We start from the raw sequence: 17,349 nt of genomic DNA, 5'->3' as shown, positions 1-17,349 counted from the left end.
AAATTTCTACCGAAATCTTCTGATTCTAAAGCTTCAATTCTACGAGTAATAACTTTAAGTCCCGCTACAAATGTACCAACAGTACTATCCGGCTTCCATGAATAAATAAAGAACTCTCGTAATAGTTCTAATAAGACGTTTAATGTTTTTGGTTCATAAACAATCTTAATTCTTTTTATAATATCTGCCGATGATTCACAATCACATACCTGATCAAACGTCGTATCATCTAAAGTTGACCGAATAATTGAGCGAGCTTTGCTGTCTTTTACCTTCCAGTCTTCTATATCTTCATTATTTACGATAACACAAGAGTAATTACTCTTTCACTTAACAACGATGTTATCGTAAATAATAAGGAAAAATCTGCTTCTTCCGGCTTGACAGTAATATCGCCAGCGACTCCCCAAATTCGATGACTTTCGAGAGCGTCTCGAATTTCAATCTTCCAGGAACTATACGTTGCCTTTGAAAGCTTTGTGACTCGAATTTCTCTAATAAAATTTTTGTTAGCCATAGTTCTTCAGAAACGTTATTAGTGAACCGGTTTCATTTAATAACTCTCAATCTTGCAATTATATTTCTGCAAAATATCTCATTATAACCTTAGAACATATGTGTGTCAATTATACAAGCACTTTAAGTCTCATAATCTGTTAAGCAGTTTTAATATAACCACACAAATAGTAAAATACTATATACGTTCAATATAGTGAGAATATACAAATGTAAATAAAACTATATTAATGTATTCAGAACAACGATTTACAGAAGACACAAAAAACATGGCAAAAAAGGAACAAAAAAGACAACTAGATAAAACAGTAGCATAAATGTTTTATCGAATGTCCTGAAATAGCGCTATTTTTGATATAACGTCTAGAACACATTCTTCTAACATCATAAGCTATACAATATTACAATAGATTAATAATCTTATGAGCTCACCGTTTAGATAGATCCTTTCTTTGGACTCGCGACAACAAAATTACGCTAAGACAATTAATTATTTGCAAGGACTGTCGACGCGGAAGAGAGAGTATTCGTAAACGCGAAAAAGTGGATAGGCCGTGGTCACAGTATAACCAGTAGCGGCACTCCGTGTCAGTCCCTTTGATGTTAGTGTCCGCGATCACGTAATATGTCGCCATAATCTTAATAGTAATAGCGCGCTAATATTTAAATGATGAAAAAGCTGAAAGCAACTATAAAAAATATTTTCATGTTATTCAAGAGAGAGTGACTGCAATGATTCTGATGCATTGATATTTTCTGAAATATTGCAAATTTGCACATGTAATAATTAAGTAACGCAAGTAATTATACAACAATGAATGAACAATAAAATTATTGAATAATAATATAAAATATAAAAATATAAAATGTGTTAATAAACCGACCACAACTGGCAATGTTATTCTTTAGTTATTTATTCAAAATTCAGACAACGTTTCGACCTTAGTTCAGGTCCTTATCAAGTCTACAATCAAAAAGTAATAATTATAAATGTTGATAAATTATTAATAAAAAGCACATTTTTAAAAATGATAAATAGCGTAAACCAATGTATATAAATTAATTAAATAAAAATCATATGTATAATTGTAGACTTGATAAGGACCTGAACTAAGGTCGAAACGTTGTCTGAATTTTGAATAAATAACTAAAGAATAACATTGCCAGTTGTGGTCGGTTTATTAACACATTTTATATTTTTATTTTTATTTCACTGGCGACTCATAAATTACTCGTAATATAAAATATATATTGTATTATATAATTTATGTGTATAAATATATATGTGTGTATGTGTAAGTGTATATTGTATTATATTATGTATTATAGAATATTATTTGTTTTTATAATAATAATAAACATAAGTAACATTTATCATTTTTATTTTATTTATAAGCAAATTAATATTTATTTTGATTTTTATTGACAATTGAAATATGTATAATATATCAAATTATGATATAAATTCTCGACTAATTCTTGACTTGATTTAAATTTTGTTCAGTTTATCAAAAATAAATAAAAAATTTTATAATATATACAATTGATAATAAAGAAATATGTAAAATTGTTTACACATGCAGACTATAATTTACAATTTAATATGATAATCATTGCACACATAAAACCATCAACAATTACACGTTGCATTTTGAAAACTGCAAAACTAAAAATTATAAATTAAGAGTTTAACAAGGCTCTGTAATATAAATATAAATTTAAAGTATAAGACAGGCAATAAGAGCCAAATCGCGGATGACAGTGCGTTATTCCAACGAAACTAAAATTTTTTTGTTAGAATTAAATATCTGTGCACAAGGCACCAAATTATACTTGGTCACGGCCAAGATTTAAAATTGGAATAATCTCTACAAGAGATTTAATTCCCATGCATCCTCTTTTCCCCCCTAAGGAAATAAATGCGAGAGAAAAATATAGATCCGAAAGTCGCTGAATCGGGAATCGAACCCGAGACGTTTTGCTTGCCGAGCGACTGCTCTTCTAACTGAGCTATTCAGATCCATTCGATTCTATACTTTTCTCTGCTAAATATATAATAATGTTAGTAAACAAACACCTTTAAGCCAGCGTATATAAATTAAGAGTTTAACAAGGCTCTGTAAGGCTTCTTGTTAAACTCTTAATTTATATACGCTGGCTTAAGTATCGAATGGATCTGAATAGCTCAGTTAGAAGAGCAGTCGCTCGGCAAAAAGCAAAAGGTCTCGGGTTCGATTCCTGATTCAGCGACTTTTGAATCTATATTTTTCTCTCGCATTTATTTCCTTAGGGGGGAAGAGGAGATGTATAGAATTAAATCTCTTAGAAATTATTCCAATTTTAAATCTTGGCCGTGACCAAGTAAAATTTGGTGCCTTGTTAATAATTTTGATTTGAATATATGTTTTTTAAGGTTGATTAGATCATTACAGTCAACACTGGATATATTCAACACAGTATTTATTTTTGATTATTGCGATATTTTATGATTACAGTACTACTCCAATTTCTTTTTATACACGCACACTATGCCATCTTTTCTTTTCTTACTTCCTTTCTCTCCCCCCTACACTCTCCTTGCGTTCTCCGCGCACGCGCTCGCTCACACGCGCCGTGCACGCGTCTTACACTTTAAATTTATATAAAAATTATAAACATAAACATAACTACGTTATTGCAGCCACTTACGCCATATTGTCGATAGTAATGCAACGCATGCGCTGTAGCATTTCTCCGACGCTATTTCCACCAAGTGACGCTACTAGTTATTAGTATACTGTGGTGACAGGAAACAAACAACCGAGGACAAAAGTTAGATAGAAAGGCAGCAACAGTGAAAACGAAAAAAAAGGCACGGAGTATAGAATAGACAGAGGGGAAACAGACAAGGGAAAGTAAGTAAGTAGGAGTAATATATAGAAAGAAAACTAGAAAGGAAAAGGAGGGAGGACAGATAGGATGGCAGAGAAAAAGAAAATAGGATGGAAGATGGAAGAAGGATGGAAAAGAACGAGTGAAAAGGGAAAGAAGAAGTAGTACGGGAAGTATAGATAAGTTTTTAAAAAGGAAAAGAGAGGTAGTGGAAAAAGCAGAAGAGGGATATGGGAGGGAGAGAAACTAGCAGAGGGAGAAGGGAAAAAGAAACAGATAATCAGAGAAGAAACAAAGGCACAGATAGAGACGCAAGGAGACACAGGAGAAAAGAAGGGAAGAAAGGAGAGATGGTGGAGGGAGATAAAGGAAGAGTGGAGAAAAGAAATGAAAGAAGGATCCAGGGAAATGAAAGTAATAATGAAGAAAGAGTGGAAGAAGAATATAAGAGAAATAAAAGGGGAGATGGAGAAATTGGTAGACAGAAGGATAGATGAAAGAGAGGAAAAATGGAGAACAGAAAGAATGGAATTAGAGGAAAAATAAAGCAATTAGAGGAAGAACTGAAAGGAAAAGGAAAAGAGAAGGAAAAGGGGAAAAAGAAGAGGGGGAATAAAAGGAGGAGAAAGGGAGATTAGAGTAAAAAAGATGGAAAATGGATAGAGAAAAAGGAAAGAGAAGAGAGGAGGAAGAACATACTGGTGAGAGAAACGAAAAGAGAAGAAAAAGATCTAGAGAAGAAAATGGAAAAGATGATAAAAAAGTTAAGTATAAAAGAGGACATAGAAGAAAAAAAATTTATAGGAAGGAGGAATAGAGAAGAAAAGAAAATGGTGATAATAAAATTAAAAAGCGTAAGAAAAAAGATGGAAGATGTAACGATGCATCCCCTCCATCGTTCCTGACTGCATGTCAGAAGGCTGCGCCCGGCCGAGCAATGCAGCGGGCGCATACGCGCCACCCTAATCTCTCACATAATAATCGCTGAAGCGACTTGTAATTTGTACACGGCACCGGGTATCCGTATACGACACGCAGTATAGACAAGCGTATACATGTACATACTATACGCACGGCACATACTGTAGATACGCGTAATATCGACACGCAATATAGCTACGCGTATACATATACATACGGCATGTATCATAGATACGCGTACACGAACAGCCGAAGTCGCCCGACGATTGACGGAGACAACCGAATAACGCCGGCGGCAAAAATCCCGTTACATCTCCCACATTATAATAAATTAATTTCGAGTTGCCAAATAATCTGCCGCAAAGTCGAGGTATAAATAGAGTCGGAAAACCGATCAAGAGGATTCCAATTCCTGACTCCGACCGATCCTGATCAGCGGAACGAAATATAAGGAAATCTGAGGTCGAACATACTCGGTCTCCCTCGGGGCCGACTATCTCTCTCTCCCTCTTCCTCTCTGCCTTCCGATCCACGTTGCACCGACTTTTCGGGGGAAGCTGATGTCCCTTGTGCTGCTGAGTTGCAGCAGGTCGGTGCATCCTCCTGCCCGCAGGATTACGGTGGCACGTGTCCTGCACGCAATTTGAGATAAAACTTTCTCGCGCGTGCTCTCTCGTACGCGCCGCCCACCCGCTCTCGCCGCGAGATCGTGGGGATTCACCGTCGCGTGAAACGCGCCCCGTACGCGTTCCGCCCCCCGAAACTTCTTATATTCACAAAGCTCCGTTACCCCCGAAAGTGGCTCCGCGGCCATTTGTTCCAAGCCTCACCTGCGCCGAAATATCTATCCGCCTTGACACCTGTCAAAAATAGATTCCGGCCGTCGGAAGAAATGCGCCTACGCGTCAATTTACCCGCGTGCCGCTTATATTATTTTGTATTCTATCTTGTATACTCCGTTTTCATTATATTATATCGCTTATATTATTTTGCATTGTATCGCATATGTTTCTTGTAGTATATCTTTCGTGATTTGTTATAATTATCCGCGTTCTGATTACCCGCGTGCCGCTTATATTACTTTGTATTATTATATCGTATGTTTCGTTTGTATTATATCTTTTATGTAATTGTCCGCATTCTGATTATCCGCGGGCCGCTTATATTACTTTGCATTATATCTCGTATATAATTTTTGTAATAAATTTATTTTATTTTTAATATCAAAAACTGTGGAGTTCTGTCGACCCTTTCTCAAGCCCTGATCCCGACTGCGCTGTCCGACACTCGCGAAAAACGGCTGTTACAAAATAATGAAAAAGAGGAGGAAGATAATGGAGTACGAAGTTAGGTTAGAAGACGATTTAACATGGAAAGAGAGAAAAATGAAATGGAATATGGAAGGAATAGCAGGGAGAGAAAGAGAAAAGGGTGTGGGTAAAATATGGGAAAATGGCAATAGAGGGAAAATGGTGGAGATGGGATGAGGAGAAAGAGAGTCTGATAGATGGGGAAGGAAGAATATGGAAAAAATAGGGGAAAGTACAGGAAAGGGCATAAGAGAGGCAGGAATAGAAGTAGAAAGAAGGGAGAGTAGGAGGGAAGGGGACACATGGAGTATAACGTTTTGGAATGTAGCAAGTATACGAAATAAAGATAAAGATTTTTGGAAAAGATTAAAAAGAAAATGGGATGTGCTAATTCTAATGGAAACATGGATAGAAACTAAGAGATGGGAAGAATTAAAGGATAGGTTACCGAGCGAATACACATGGAAAATACAGAAGGCGGGAAAAAACAATAAAGAGGAAGGACAATAGGCGGAATTTTACTGGAGGTGAAAAAGGATATAGAAATTATAGAGATGTATGAAGAGGAGGAGGAAAGAAGAATAACATGTAAGTTGAGAAGATGGAAAAGGAGAAATGGAGAATAATAGGAATATATGTGAATGGGGACTTGGACAAGAAGTTAGAAGGAATAAAGGAATGGATGGAAAAAGGAGAGATAGGAGTTAAAACGATAATAGGAGGAGATTTCAATGCACGAACAGGCGAAGAAGGAGGCTAAAAGGAAGAAGAAGTAGTAGAGGAAGAGGAGGAGGAAGAAGATCCAAGGACAAGAAGATAAACAGAGAGGGAAGGAAACTAATAGGATTCCTGGAAGAAAAGGGGTGGTGCATATTTAATGGAAGTGTAGAGGAAAAAAGGAGAGAGGAGGGGAACAGGAGGAAAAAGAACTAAAATGGGAAGAAGTGTGAAAAATAATAAAGATGATGAAAGATGGAAAAGCAATGGAAAAGAACAAGATACCAAACGAGATATGGAAATATGGAGGAGAAGACCTGAGTAGGTGGGCATAGAGGGTTTATAATAAGATATGGAGGGAAAAAGGATGGCCTGAGGATTGGAAGGAGGGGATAATTATATCGATTAAAAAGAAGGGAAAGGAGGAAAAATGGAGGATTATAGAGGGATGGCACTAATGCTCTTATTGTTGTGACGTGACGCTTTTGGAGCGCCGTCACAAGGGCGAAAAGCCCGATCGGGTAGGCCGCGGAGATCTGGAGCGCCCCTCACTTCGGGGAGGGTGCGATCCGTAGTTTTTCCGTATTTTTCCTTTTTTAAAGGGGGGGAAAAAGGGAAGGAAAAAAAAAGGGGAAAAGAGGTAAAAAGGGAAAGGGGGAAAAAATGGAAGGAAAGGGGAAAAGAGAAAAGAGAGGGGGAAAGGGAGAAAAAAAGGGAAAAAAGGGGAAAAAAGGTTTCAAAAAAGGAGGGGAAAAGAAAAAAATAGGGGGAAAAAAAAAAATTAAAGTTAAAGAGGGATGGGGGGGGGGGGGTTTTTTTTTTTTTTTTTTTTTGGTGGGGGGGGGCCCCTTTTTTTTTGGGGGTTTTGGGGGGGGTTTGAAAATTTAAGGGAAAGAAATGAGGAGGGGTTGGGGGGGGAAAGGGGGAGGGGGGGGGTGGGGGGGGGGGGGGAAAAAAGGGCTTTGGGGTGCGGGGGGGGGGGGGAAAAAAGGGAGAGGGGCGGGGGAAAAAAAAAAGGGGGGGAAAAAATATTTAGGAAAGAAAAAAAGGGGGGGGGAAAAAAGGGAGGAGAGGAAAGGGGGGGAAGGGAAAAGGGGAAAAAAAAAAAAGGGGGGAGGGGCCGGGGAAAAGGAAGGGGGGGGAAAATAAAAAAAAAAAGGGGGGGAAAAAAAAAGGGGGGAAAACCGAAAAAAGGGAAAAAAAAGGGAAAAAAAAGGGGGGGAGAAAAAAAAAGGGGAGAAAGAGAAAAAGGAAAAAAAGGAAAAAAGGAAAAAGAAGAGAGTGAAGAAAAGGGTGTAATTGGTTCGACAGGGCAGATAGAATGGAGGGGAAACTGAGAAAAGAAAGAAAAAAGCGAGAGGAAAGGCCAGCGGCGAATAGTAGGAAAGCGGCGTAGAAAATAATAGAAGTAGGAAAAAAAAGAGAAGAATAATGTAAAAGATATTTAACCTCATAGGGGATCAATAAAAACATTTACATATATATAATATATTAATAAAAATTTAAAATTTTTAAAAGAACAACTTCAATATTATGGTTTTTTTGTCTGCCAAATTTAAATTTTGGCGTACATCGTGATTGCCATATGTTCTTATCCCAACAACACCATGGCAAAAACTTTTGATGATATAAGACTGCTTGACAATTTAAAAACCAACCTATTTATATTTTTCCAGTATTATTAAAACATCATTTTAGATAAGTTTTAAAATTATTAATAATTAAAAAGGAACAGTACCACTCGTGGAAACAATAATACAATCTAAATAAAACGGCAATTACGAGCAGCGCCGAGTTTAAAGTGTACCTTAAATGGGGGATACTTAATTAACGGATGCAGATTAAATTTTTTAAAGTTTAAAATTTATTACGTTTTAAACTAGATTTTGTTTATATTAAATTTGTTTTAAGTTTGTTTCGCTGAGGATGGCCCAAAAAAAGGTGCCGAAAGTACGTTATTGAGATGATAATGTAAGTTTTTTTAAATTTATGAAAAATTTTAATTTTTTTATTATAAAGGTACGCGTTTAAACATGTGCGCTTGCTTTTTAAATTTCCGTTTTATTTAGATTATATGTAAAGTATTTAAAATTTTTTTTTATAATTTGAAAATTTGAATTTCGCGCTGAAGAGAGTCCAAAAAAAGGGCGAAAAGTTCGCATTGTATTTTTTTAATGTGTTGAATAAATTAATAATTTGCGCTTTATTTACTGCGTTGGTTTCTGGCTCATTTTTTTTGTTAATTTTTTATCTTTTGGAACCTTTGTTCTTTGTTTTTGATCTATTTTGTATTTAAAAATTTATAATATATTAATTAATTTATATTTATTTTATTATTTTTTATTATTTTTATTTTTCAGCCCCGCATTTTTTCAGAATAAAAATTTTTAAAAGACATTTTTCCAAAAAATAATTTATTCAATTTTGGTCAAAATCCAATTATTGTTCTATTTATTTAAATAATCTTTAAAGATTCTATATTTTGTAAATTTTGTTTAAACATTTTAAAATTAAAAATTTTTTTTCAGAAAAATGGCCCAAAATTATAATATATATAATATATAATAATTTATTTATTTATTTTATTTTATAAAAATATTTTAAAAATTAAAACTCAAAAAATTTTCAATTTTTAGATAATTTTTCCTAAATTTTATTTTGTAAATATTTCACCCGTAATTTTTCCATAACACTATGTTTTGCTGAAAAACATTTAGAATAAAATTTTGCAAATATTTATTAATGATTTTATTTTTTCTAATTAATTGTTTTATATAGATACATAATTGAAAAATTTTTTTAGTTTTTTCATAAAATGTTTTCCCATAAGGGTTATTTTTATAAAAAAGAAATATAATAAATAAAATAAATTTTAAATTATAGGTGTACTTTTCTAAAAAGTTTTTTATTTTTATCCTTTTTAGGGGGGCCGTGCCCGAGTTGGGAGGCCACCCAATGGCCCTTTTTGATAAAAGTGGGGGAAAATAAAATTTAAAAGTGAAGGGGATGTTAAATAAATAATTTACAATAATTTGATGAACTAAAACATTTTTTTTATGCTTTATCAAGAAGAAGGTTCATTCGAGGCTGTTTAAATACGCCCCTTTCGTCTTTTGGGGAGTTAATAAATGGTTTAAATTAAAAAATTTAAAATAAATTAAAAATTCGGAAATGTTAATTAAAATAAAGTAATATAATTTTTCATTTAAACAGTAATTCAATAAATGTCTAAAAATAAAGATCGAGATTAAATTTTTTAAATAATTTGGGGATTACTTATAATTAGGAACGTCCTTAAAATTTGGAAAACTTTTAAGTTCGCGCGCTCCCGATTAGTGCGCCCGGGTGTAGTTAGAAAAGCGGGAGGGCAAAAAAAGCGAGCAAAGGGGGGGAAAAAGAAGCGATGTTGACTTTGAGGGTTAAAAAACGTCGGTGTGATACATCTTTCATTTTTTGTTCTCATTAAATAGCTACCCCAAAAATATGGCCTTCTGATCATTTTTATCCTACACTATAACCTTTTTTCTTTTTTTATTTCGTAAAAAAACGCAAAAAATTGGAAACCAAAAAGAAAGAAAATTGCGTGACTTTTATCAATAATAGAAATCGGAAAAACCATTGCATCCCTTTTTTTTCTCAAATTTTCCCGACAAAATGTAAAAAAGTAAAAAAATTCTCATCTTTAAAAAAAAAAACCCACAAAAACCCCCCAAACAAGTTACAAACATTAAAAATTAGAATTATAATTTCCTGGGAAAAGGAGCAACCCAATAAAAATTTTTATGGGAAATTTAAAATTTTTAAATCGTTTGGTTAAAACAAACAATACCATTTTAAGAGGAAATTTCGAAAAATGCAATGATAAAAAATGAATGACACTCTGGATAGCCTCATATTTTATTGCAATTTGAGTAATCGGACGGTATAAATACTGCAGAAGTACGGTGAAAAAATTTGGTGAAAAAGCACAGACAAAAAATTTTGAACAAATCTAACTTTTAAGAAGGATGTTCAAGATTTTTTTTGTAATCCTATTTGTTTTAAGACTTTACAAAAAATTCACTGTCCAGGTTTCAGGGATTTTTTTTCAAAAATGCGAAAAAATTTTGGCCCCAATTTTAAATGGTGTTTATTTTTTTTAGTCTATTTTTTTTTTAAATATACTTCCAGACTTGAAAAGCCAAAAGTGAATAAACGTACAAAAAATTAAATTCTTTTAAAGAAATTAAAAAAGGGACTAAGTTATACAGCGTAGCGTATTATTTAAAATTATTTTATTCTGTGCAACACACGTTCTAACAAGTTGCAATGTTTGAAAGTTTGTTAAAAAACCCTTTTTATTTTGGCCTTTAAAAGCTACTGTAAAAGCAAAATTTACCCGGGAACTTTAAAAAAAAATTATCCAGAAACCTGTGATAACGTTGTTGAAGTAAATACCCAAAACGCCAAAGGTAAAAGAAAAAGTTTTGAGACTCTGAAGCAAAAATCATCATACACAAAATTTTTGTAGGGGTATGGAGATGTTTTTTTTGCTGAAAAAGGTTTTCCAAAACATCCGAGCTCAAGTTGAAAAAAAATGCATTTTTTGTTATGCCCCCTTTCCTTATAAACCCAAATTTTCATCAAAGGAAAGTAGAAAAAACATACAATATTGCTTTTCGGTAGAAAACAATGGAACAATTATCCCAAAAGAAAAAATTTTTTTATATTTTTTCCAAAGAAACCTTTTCCATATTCCCTTACTGAAAATTTGGGTTTTTTGTTGTTTGCCTTTGATAAATCTTAAAAAAACCAAATCTTTTCAAGAAAAATAAATAATATATTTTAAAGGGTTAAAAACTCTTGCGGTTAAAGGGATTCCCCCATCCTTTTTTTTTTCCTTTTCTTTATTTAGTATTTAGAGTTTTGGGAAAATAAAACCCTTTGATGGGAAAAACCTTTGCGCGGCAAAAAAAAACCCCCCATTTTTTTGGGAAATGTATTAAATAATGAAACGTAAAAAGGAAATTTTCGCCCCCTTTTCGTCCCTGGGGCCCCAAAGGGCCCGGGCGACCCCTTTTTGGGAATATACGATTCACTTTTTGGAAATTTTTGCGAGCTTTTTAACGTATAACACAAAAAACTTTTTTAAATCAATCCCCGAAATTACCTATAAAAACTATAAAAGAAACATATAATATCAATCAGGGCAATTATCACTACACAAAAAAAACGCCTCCACTTTTGGTTCACACGTTGGAACGCACTTCCGAATAAACCCCCGGGCACGCTTAAACACCCCCCCACCGTTGGGGTTTGGGGCGCATAATTTTTGATTGGCACTTCTGCTAGGGGCCCCGGAAGCCCTTTTTTTCTTGCCCCCAAAATTTAAACCGGGACCGTCGTTATTAGTACAGAACAAATTTTAATAAACTAAATTTAAAATAACAAATATTTTTTTCCCCAAAAGGGGGAAAAAATTTAAAAATTAAATTTAATCATTTAGACCGTGAAAAATTTCCCCAAAAATATTTTCCCCATTCACCGAAATTAGCTTTTTTTTTTTATACTTTGGGCAAATAAAAAAAAATCCTGTAAAACTAAGCTAAAATAAATAATCTTTTAAATAATCCCAAAAAACATATACAATAAAAATTTGGTTGCCTTTGGTTTTTTTTTTTAAGGGGTTTTCATGTTTTCCATCGTATACAAAGTTTACCTTAAGAATACACTTAATCATTTCTTCAGCCCTTAACTTTTTTCTAAATTAACTTTTCTTAACTTTTTAAAATACAATAAAAATTATAACCCCTTCAAAAAATTTAAAAAAATACAAACAGCCTCAGAAAATTTTTTAAAATTACAGAAAACGGCAGGCTTAAAAAAACCCTGTTAAACTCCCGATCCCCAAAACAGGTTTAAAAAATTTTAAAACTATAACTAACCCCCAAAATTTAAACATATTTATGAATACTTTCCCCAAAATTTTTGGGGGAAGATAAAAATTTAAAAGTAAAATTGTTTCCCTGAAAACTGGGTTTTGTAAAAATTTTTCCTTATTTGGGATAAATCGTTTTAAAAAAACCCTTTTTCCCTTTTGGGAAATAAAAAAATAACACAGAGAAAATATCGAAACAAAATTTTTTGAAGCTGGACTTGAGAAAAAAATTGAATATTTTCTTTTAATTGCAAACCTTTCCATTTATCTTTCGATTTTAAACCCTTAAATTTTTTGAAATTCTTTTTTTCAAAGATTGGTACTTTTCTACAATTATTGGACATTTAAACTTTCAACGACAGGGGTTTTTTTCCCCCAAATTTTTTTTGACCCATAGCCCTAAAATTTTCCATCGGAGAACAACAAACCAGGGTTGTTTTTACAAATGATAAACCAACTTTGACACTTTAACTTGTAAAATTTTTAAGATTTTTCTATATTCTCAAAAGACGTGTTTCTTCATTTTCTTCCCGTATGACATCCCCAAATTTTTAATTTTTTTGGGATTTACCTTGGTAATAACTTTTATTGCTTGAAAAGATTTCCTTTAACTTTGTGGCCATTACTTTATATTTTAACCCCGTAATTTTCTTTTTTTTGAACCATTCGGAATTTTGCGTTGACCCAGGGTTTCCCAACGCAAATTTTGGCAATCCGGCTTTAAAAGGCGGGCCCCCTTTTTTTCATTGTGAAATTAAAAATTTCCCTTAAAATTTATTAATATCGATGAATCTGTATAGTTTTAGTATTTCCCCATTGAAGCATAAATATTTTCCATTGTAATTTTTTTGGGACCTTCCCCTTTTTAAAAGCTCTTTTTTCTTAACCGGGAAATTTTCCACAAATTTACTCTGCTGCCCATTTTTTTCCCAAAACGTGATTTTTTTTTCCCCAAATTTTAACATGGTGAAAAGGCTTTTTTTAACCAAAGATTCCCAAAATTGTTGTTGAAAACTTGCAAGGATTGTGCAGCAGTTTTGGTACCCCAAAAAGATTTGGGTTTAAAACAAAGTCGAAAAATTTTTTAGGGCCTTTTTTCATAACCAAATAATTACGATGAGAAGGTTTCCCCATTCTTGAAACAAACTTTTTTTTGATGTGGCCCTTTTTTCCAGGAAAATTAATAAAAAAAATTAAAGAAACAAAAGTTTTTGCATTTTTCCAATTACCCGGGCTTTACGGGAACCCCCAAAATTCGAAACCCTTTCCCTTTTACAACAAGCTAAAGAAAAAAAGTTATTTGATTTTTTTTAAATTTTTAAAGTTTTAATAAAATTTGGTTTTAAAATTTCATAAGTCACAAAAAAATTTTTAATACACCTTTTATTTTTATATTATAAAAAAATTTAAACACATTAGTTTGCGCTACTCTATTTTCACTGGTTATAATAAAAACTTTTTTCGTTTCCCTCTTCTGTTTCCTCTACTTAGTACGTTTTGATTCGAATATTTTTTTTCCGGAACGATCTGAGTTCCTTTTGGGATTCCCGGGTGATCTTGCATCAAGAAAACAAACAAAAAAAGAAAATTGCAAAAAATTTTTTTATAAAAAAAAAAGAAAAAGGCATTAAATTACAAAAAAAGTAACGGAAAATTTTAGTGGGATTTATATCGTTTTTTTGGGAGCTTTTTTAAAATTTTTTTAAATTTTTACCTTTTATTTATTTATTTGACTTTGTTATGGGGTTTTTACATTGCGAAACACATTATTTTTTACCCTCGATTTTTTTTAACCCGTATTTGACAAAAATTCCCTTGCAAAACGGGTTAAACCATCTATTTATTTTCTTGTTTACTTTTTGTAAATTTCTCATTGTTCTTTAAAAACAATGGTAAAAAATTGTCGGGGGTAGCAGTAAATTTGATTTATTTGGTTAAATTTTTATTATGCTTTTAAACTTTTGGTATGTAACATTTTTTTGTATATGAATTTAAAATTTTTTTGTTGAATAAAAATTTTAATTAAAATTTTAAAAATTTTTTTTTTAAATGTCTTTTTATAGTTTTTAATTTTAAAAAAGGGAGCTGAAAATGACACCGAAACTTGTTTTTTTAACTATTATTTAAATAAATATTCCCTTTTTTGGGTGATTTTTAAACCATTGAGAAAAGTTTTTTTTTTAATTTTTTTTTTTCCCTTTATATCTTTTTGGGGACCCCGTTTTCCATTATTAATTACTGGACAAAAACCGAAATTTTAAATTTTTTTTCATTTTTGCACATTTAAAATTTTTTCCACCACAAAAATTTTTTATAACTGGACGCCGGGGCCCCGCGCCCCTTGGGCTTTAGTGGTGCTCTCTATATTAAACGCACGGCCCCCATTCGTGTGCCTCGTTTTTTGGGGCCTACATGAACGCATTTAACACAGTATAAGAAAACCAAATATAGATCCAGATGCTATAATCCTCCTTGTCACCCCTTGTATTTTACCACAAAAATTCCTCATGACCCTGCCTCTTGGGGGGGGGGGGGGAGTATAAAATCTAGTGAGAATTAATCCCAACCCCCCAATTTTTTTCAAAATCGAAGAATTTACATGGTTTTGGGTGAAATTTTTTTTTAAATTTTCTTTATATAATTCCCAAACCTTTTTTAACCCCAAATTTTTTCCCTTTTTAAACCCTTTTAAAAAAATTTATAATAAAAAAAATCCCCACAAACAAAGTTTAAAAACCCGGGCCTGAAAATATATTCAATATAAATCACAAATAAGGCCAAAAGACCCAACGCGGATTTTCTGCGTACATTTCCACCAAAAAATTAAGTTTTCTTTGGAAAAATAAACCTGCAAAACCCCCCACGTACCCTTCTCGGTGTACTCCCAAAGATTTAAAAATTTTTAAAATAACCCTCATACTTGAGATTTTTTTTCCCCTTTAAAACCCCTCCAAACCGAAAAAAAATTAAAAGGGTTGAAAAAAGGCAATCGAAACCCCGGCAAGCAAAAAGGTTTTGGGGGTTCGTTTCCCGATTCAAGATTTTGATCTATTTTTTTTTTTCCCGGCATTTATTTAATTTTTTTTTGGGGGGGGTTTAAGGTTTATTGCAATTAAATCTCACGTATGAATTTTTTAAAAATTTTTAAGCTTGGTATTTACCCAAGAAGGATACGTACCTTGGGGCACGGTTTTTTTTCCCAACAAAACTTAATTTTTTTTGGGAAAATTTCCAGCAAAATCCGCGTATGGCTATTTAAAGGGCTTTATTATTTGTGATTTATATTGAAAATAAAATACAGATTCGCGTTTTCCCCCAACCCGACCCTTGCTACTGCGTGGTTCCTTTACTTATTATAAAAAATTTTTTTTTGATCTTTTTGCCAAACCCCCGACTTTGTACCAAAAAAGGAAAATCTTTTTAATTAAAAAAATCTCATTTTATTGAGATTATTCATTGTCAGTATTTTTGGGTACAATTTTGGAAAAAAATAAATTCTAGTTTCCAGCCGGCCCACAGGCATCCCCCATGTTTTTCCTGTTTGACCCCCTTAAAATATCTAGAAAACGTCCTTTTTTAATGCTTTTTAGATGTTTTTAAAATCCCGTCTTTAAAACCCCTGGGGAAAACGGCCCCTTTTTAAAATGTATTAAAGACGTCTTTAAAAAATTTTCTTTAAGACGAAAAATCTGGGGGCCATCTTCTTATCTGGGGTCCCTTTTCCGCGTTAAACGATAATGCTTTCGGGGGTCGTCTCTCAGCGGGGACAATTTGGATAAAAAGCTCAACTGCGCCCACTTGGGGGGGTTCGAAATTTTCGCGGCCGCTTCCCCGGGAAAAATATAAATACCAAAAATTTTTTAAAAAAAAATAATTTTATGTTTTCTATAATGTTCCCTTTTTTTTTTTACCCTATTTTCCGACAAAAGAAATTTAATTTAAATTTAGGAAAACAATATATATGTAAATTTTTAAAAATTAGATTAATTTATCCCAAAATTTTTGTCTTAAAAAAACAATTTTTCAAGACGTCCCTTTTAATTTCATTTTGAAAAGACGTCTTCCCCCCCCCCGTTTAAAAAACACTTTTTAATACGTCAAAGACAAATTTCCCAAAAAACTATTTTTTAAAAAATTTTTGATTTTAAAATTTTACACAAAGCGGGTATAAAAAACGATTTTTATTTTTTTTAATTTTTTTAAAATTCAATTTTTTAAACGTCTTTTTTAAATTTACAATATTAATGATTAGATTTAAAAATTTTAAAAATGAAAATAAAAGTGGATAATATAAAAGAAGAAAAAGAGAAAAAAATTTAAAAATTAATTTAATATATCAATTTAAAAACAAAGAGGCTAATAGCTAATTGGGAAAAGTAGTCGCCCGGGAAGCGGGAAAATTTTCCCAATAACAAAGTTAAAATGCATTGCCCCGACTAGATTTAAAATACAAAGGGTTTAAAAAAAGCTATTGACCAACCTGGCCCAAAGATTATCCTTTTTTTTTTTTAAAAAAACGATGTTTTTGACCCCAAATTGGGTCCTCTTCCAAAATACAAAAAATTTAAATTTAAAAAACAATGCAAGTAAAAACCAAAATTAATAAAAGCAAACCCAAAAACAATTTTGATTTTTGGGAAAATTTAGTTTAAATTTAAAACTACTTTGAATTTAATGTGGAAGTATAAACGCTATGCATAGGGGAAGGGCAAATTGATAAAGTGAAAGTTCAATTTTTACAATTAAAGAGAGACTGACACCTTAAAATTTGTAACAAGGAGTCAAAACGTTTTTTAAGAAAGAAATAAAATCCCCCGAAAATAAAAAGGAAAAAAAATACAAAAAAAATTAAAAAAAAAGGAGTATAAAGGCTTTCAAAAGCTTTATAAAAATAATTAAGTTTACTAAAAAATCAACGCATATAAAAAAAGTTAAAAAGATACAAAACAAAAATTAATAAAACCCCCGTTAATCGCATTATATGAAAAACAATTTCAAATTTAAAAAAAATTAATAAAAATAAAGACTTTAGCGGAAAGGGTTAAAAAATTTAAGTCCCGCGGACTTTTCGACTTAAGAACCAACGTTACCGTCGGA

The sequence above is a fragment of the Nylanderia fulva genome, unplaced genomic scaffold (assembly GCF_048542155.1).
Source record: "Nylanderia fulva isolate GAGA-0341 unplaced genomic scaffold, ASM4854215v1 Scaffold164, whole genome shotgun sequence".
In the NCBI taxonomy this organism is placed as follows: Eukaryota; Metazoa; Arthropoda; class Insecta; order Hymenoptera; family Formicidae; genus Nylanderia; species Nylanderia fulva.
This window is presented reverse-complemented; position numbering follows the sequence as displayed.